Raw genomic sequence first — 5,307 nt, forward strand, 5'->3', positions numbered from 1 at the left:
TAAATAGCAAATACATAGCAGTAGAACATAATTAATATAAATAGGAGTCATTTATGCTTGGATCTTCAAGGTTCTTGGCTCTATTACATTTTAAATACAAAGCAAAGTTGCAGGATATGTTGTTGTTAAAAGAAGGACAAATGTCGTTTTTGTTATCTAATGATATTCCTTTAGTGAAATAATTTAGAAGTTTCCAAAGTGGAGCAAAAGTGAATGAATTCAAAATAATGACGATGTTTTGTAACTTTTTTATCTATTTTATTTAGAACAGTCTAAGTCTTTCCTGCATGATGTAGAAAACATAATACTAAAAGTAAAAATATAAAGGTCACAAAAGACTGTAACTACTTAATAATGAATGGAAAGTAATGGTTTGACTAACTTGTGAAGACAAGAGTATTAAATGATTCTGAAAACAATTACAAGTTAATATTTCCAGATATTCCAAAAATATTTTAAATTAATTTAATTTTTATAAGTCTAATTGTGCAGGGCACATAACTATTGATAAGATTTTATTTCTCAAAGGTCACAAATGCTGAAATTGGAAAGAAATCATGATTTTATTGAATGATCTTTTGTCCAAAGTACTTATAATTAGTCAATACAGACTCTAGTAGAAAGATAATCTCCCTTTCTAGACTCTAAGTTCAGAGGGCAGAATTCTATTTTATACATCTTGATCTACATGTTTAACTTGATGACTACTGTGATTCTTTGCAGTTGTATACATAGTTATAAGTATCTATTGATGAAACACCTATAAGTAGAATTACAAAGAATTTGTAGACAAACAATTTATGTGGAGATTTTATTAGCCATTTAATAATATGATCCATTGTTTAGGGCAGAGTTACTATTTCTCTTGTCTCACAAATGTATGCAAAAAATAATCTCCATTTGTTACCATATTGTGGTTTGGAGATGACCCCAAAATCTTGAAGTATAAGCCCCTAAAAGTGGATCTCTTCAAGTTCATGACAAGCTTTCTCAGGGACAGTCCTTGTGTCTATTGTCTAAATAGGTTAGATGCATGTTAATACAATTTTAGCCACAATTATTATCAGAGTCCCTCTATGAAAGACTTCCAATCTAAGGCATTAGAGGAATATTGTCTCCCCTTCAACAGAATTAGAGATCCTTGAAATAGTTAAGTATTATAGAGTATACAATATATTCATATAGTACATAAATATTTTATATATGTAATATAAATTATAATATATTCATATAGTACATAAAATATTACATAGTAAATAGCCTTTGAGGCAAGGAAAATTAGGCAATATGGCCTCCATAATTTCAGAAGTGAAGAAAAAGGATGAGCTGAGTTTATTATTATCTCATTATATTCCTCATTAAATAGAGTGAATAAAATAGTCTCATCATTTTTTCTTGTTCAGATGGCAAACTCAAGCACCAAAGGTAGAAAATATGAATAGTTACCATTATAACCATCTTCCAAATCAGAATAATTTTTAACTTCTCCCTCTCTCTTGGTCCCATATTGATTTACCAACTAATTGATTTTATTTTAAGTATTTCTAATATGTAACTTTTTGTTCAAATTATAATATCCAAGTTTAGGCCAAATTTGCCTCTAACCCAGACTATCATAATGTTTTATTTGATCTCTTGTTTCTCCAGTGCATTCAATTTGCTATTCATTATGCATTTCTGCCAGAGTAATGATAAAAAATTCACTACTCGTGCTTTTACTTCCCTGATCAAAATATCTCTAAGTCTCCACAATGCCTATAGTATAATATACATATTAATTAACCTGATATTCAAAATCCTTCATGATCTGATCTGACCTCAAAGGTCCTTTAGAAACATTTCCTACTTCTTCCATCCATTTACCCTAGTTTTAAAAAAAATTAGAAGTAGTAAAACAAAATTATCCATATTGTTTCTAACTATGTTGTGAAACATTTTTATTTCTTTTTATATGTGTTTCCAAGGCAGACATTGTTGGGTGTACAAATAAGGAATTTGTCTTATTAGAGATGAAGATTTTATCAGAGCAGGAATTTCTGTCACCTTACAGATCCCAGTGCATAGATACAGTAGGATTTTATTATGTAGTTGTTGTTGTTTAAGCATTTTAGAAGTACTTGACTTTGTGACCTCATTTGAGGTTTTCTTGGCAAAGATATGAATGGTTTTCCATTTCCTTCTCTAACTCATGTTGTAGATGAGGAAACTGAGGCAGAATTAAATGACTTGTCCAAGATTCCATAGCCTCAGATCATACAGTGTCTGAGACCCAATTTTAATCCCAGAAGATGATTCTTTTTGATTCTAGGTTCTACTCTCTATCTACTTTAGTAGATAACTGATTGAATTAAAATATAAATAAGAACAATGATATACAAATTTGAGGAATTGATTGAGATAGATATAAACAAGTTTTAGGTAATAATTAACCCCCCAAAAGAAATAAACCAATATAATAGCATTAAAGAAGGGGAAAATGAATTTTTAAAAAGTTGGGGGAGTTCAATGAACAATAGATGTTGTTCAATGAACAACAAAAGCTTAGGATGGGAATTCACTGAGAAGGGGATCATGTTTTTCTTTGGTAAACAATTTTCAGTCAGTCAACCATTGATATGAAAAGATAAAATATTTGCCCCTTGGGATTTTAAAACAGAAGTACCTAAATATTCTTAATTTTTATAACCATTAACAAAAAAAATTCCATTCATGGAGAGAAAATAAACATGCTATTAAATCAACAAGTATTTATTAAATACCTATTTTGTGAACAAAGATAAACTTGTCAACTCTTTTTTTCCCCCCTCACAAAGCCTAAAATCTAATCTGGAAGAGAGTGTGGAATATCCACAAATAGCTATAACTTAAAGATCAATGAGGTAAGTAAAAGGAGAGTTAGTGAGGACCAGGAACTTCAAAATTTGAATAAGAAAGCACTATTTCCTCTTAAGACAGAATTAAGTGAGTCATTGAGCTATGGATGGTAATGTAGGCCCAGGATGGAAGATTCCAGGTTTTGGGGAAGGCATGTACAGAGAGAAAGACAGAGGAAAGGGCATAAAGAAAACAAGAAATAGAAAGTGTATAAATTTGACTAGAGCAATGGATCAACGGACAGAAGAAGGGAAGAATTTTGGCAGATAAAATGCAAATATTTTCATGATACCCTTTGAACAATGCTTATCCAAATCCCTTAATCCCTCTCTACCATCTATAGGAAGCAGTTGATATACTCATGGTATGTGGTTATAGAAAGCAAAACTATTAATGTATTTTAATGGTGTTAATACGTTGGGATCATTTTTAAAGGTTTGAACAATTTTTTTGATGAGTCAGAAGAGAACAAACTCACTGCACTAGCAAAAATCGGTCACAGGTTTACAGAGTTTTAAATAGCTAACCACAGGAGGATTTCAAGAGATTTGTTTGCTTTTCCCTTTTAGAAGACTGTAAACATTATATAGTCATCATGAAAGAGAAGAGTAAGTCTCCTCTTCAGATTGTTTTTATTATTTTTTATTTTGTGTGATGTAAATCATTGATATTGAGCATTTTAAAAATGTGTTTTCAATGAACCAAAAATGAAATGCTAATTTTGTAAAAATATATACATACAAAAATGTGGTTGTCATTTGAATTCTATGGGGGAAAAATCCAAATAGTGCTTCTAGAAATTCAAGTTTTCATTTTAATTATAATTATTCATTTGATTATTAACTGTGTAAGTTACACATTAAAATTTAAGTAACCATTTGTTTTTAGACACCCTTATTTATAAATGTTAATGTGCTTTCAGTAAATAGATTGCTCAAAGAATGAGTATTTTCCCTTCCACCTTCTAATGAAGCGACAGTAGATTAGTTTAAATTTTATTATTAGAATTGGACTTGATAGGACCTTTATTCTATGACCCTCTTCTCCAATTTCCCCTGCCCCATTTTGTAAATGAGTTGATTAAATCTACATTGGCAAAATTTTTTAACAGTCAGCAACAAGATGAACTAGGCTTAGGCTTTTGGTGAAAATTGACTGTCTGTTTGAATAAAATGATCTGACCTATCCTCAGTAGCAAGAATTCTTCTAATAGCTTATTCAAATGTTGCTGCAACATTTGTGGCATCTTTTGCACTTGTTTCAAAGTAAGGATAGTTGCCGTTGTCCCTGCACCAGGCCTGTAGAAACTTGTCTTTCATTTATATCAATCTTGTTACCCAAAATCACAAAAGGAAAGCTTTCGGACTCTTTGACATCTGCATAATAAATGACTTCTTTCTTCCAGTTGCCCAAGTTCTGGAATCTCTGAGAGTCATCTACACTAAAAGTAAGAAGACAACAATCAGAACCTCTGTAAAATGGTGTTCGTAGGCTTCTAAAACGCTCTTGACCTGCTGTGTCCCAAATCCACATGGTCACAAAGTGCCCATCCACTTCCAAGTCTTTATTTAAAAATTTCACACCTATTGTATGGAACATCTGGCTTTCAAATTTGTTAGTGACCTATCTATTCATAAGAGAACTCTTCCCAATGCCACCATCTCCAAGGAGAATTACTTTAAAAAGTGATGATTTTCCTGCCATTGTTGAATGAAAAGATCTTTTTACTTCAAAATCCCAGCAAAACAAAGTATAATTCTACAGGGAGGAAATGCACCAATAATAAAATAGATGATTTCCAACCATTTCTGATGAAAAGACTAGAGTTACACATAAACTATTAATTTTTCAGTTTAAGTACATTGTCTGCATTACCAACATTGTTCTGGTCCAGGCCCAAGACAGCTAAAGGCCACTCAGGGAGGAACTGGGCTCCCGCGGAATGGGTGCATAGGAAAGGAGAGAGGAGAAGACTGAGGCTGACACACCGCGGGTGATGGCCGGCTCCAGCCACAGCCGCTTCCATCTAAAGTGGAGGGAACAACATGGCAGCCCAGATTTTTTTAAAAGGCTTAATTCTCTTTTCTTCCTTATTTGTCTATGGAACAGATCTGTGATGGTGAACCTATGACACATATGTCAAAAAGGACACACAGAGTCCTCTCTGGGCAACTCAGTTTCTGGGGTGGACAGGCACAGCACTCAGTCTGGGAGATGGGGTTGGGGCAGGGTTCGCATTCCATCTCTAAAATGTTCACCATCATTGGAATATATTGTGAATATTGGATTTAGTTCTCCCTTGATTATAAAAATGAAGGTACTTAGCTCTTCCTTTATTGTGAAGATTAAAGTGTAAGCCTCTATTTTTAGCTTTTAATCCCCAAAGTATAAACCCAGTACATAAAGTAGATCTTCCCATCTTAACCACAAAAA

General features: G+C 32.6%; 1 pseudogene; it reads right to left on the reverse strand.

Annotated features, from left to right (window-relative positions):
- Positions 1-3,985: 3,985 nt before the first annotated feature.
- LOC100018536 (ras-related protein Rab-9A-like) lies at positions 3,986-4,763 on the reverse strand (annotated as a pseudogene).
- Positions 4,764-5,307: the final 544 nt, after the last annotated feature.

The sequence above is a fragment of the Monodelphis domestica genome, chromosome 7, assembly GCF_027887165.1.
Source record: "Monodelphis domestica isolate mMonDom1 chromosome 7, mMonDom1.pri, whole genome shotgun sequence".
Lineage (NCBI taxonomy): Eukaryota > Metazoa > Chordata > Mammalia > Didelphimorphia > Didelphidae > Monodelphis > Monodelphis domestica.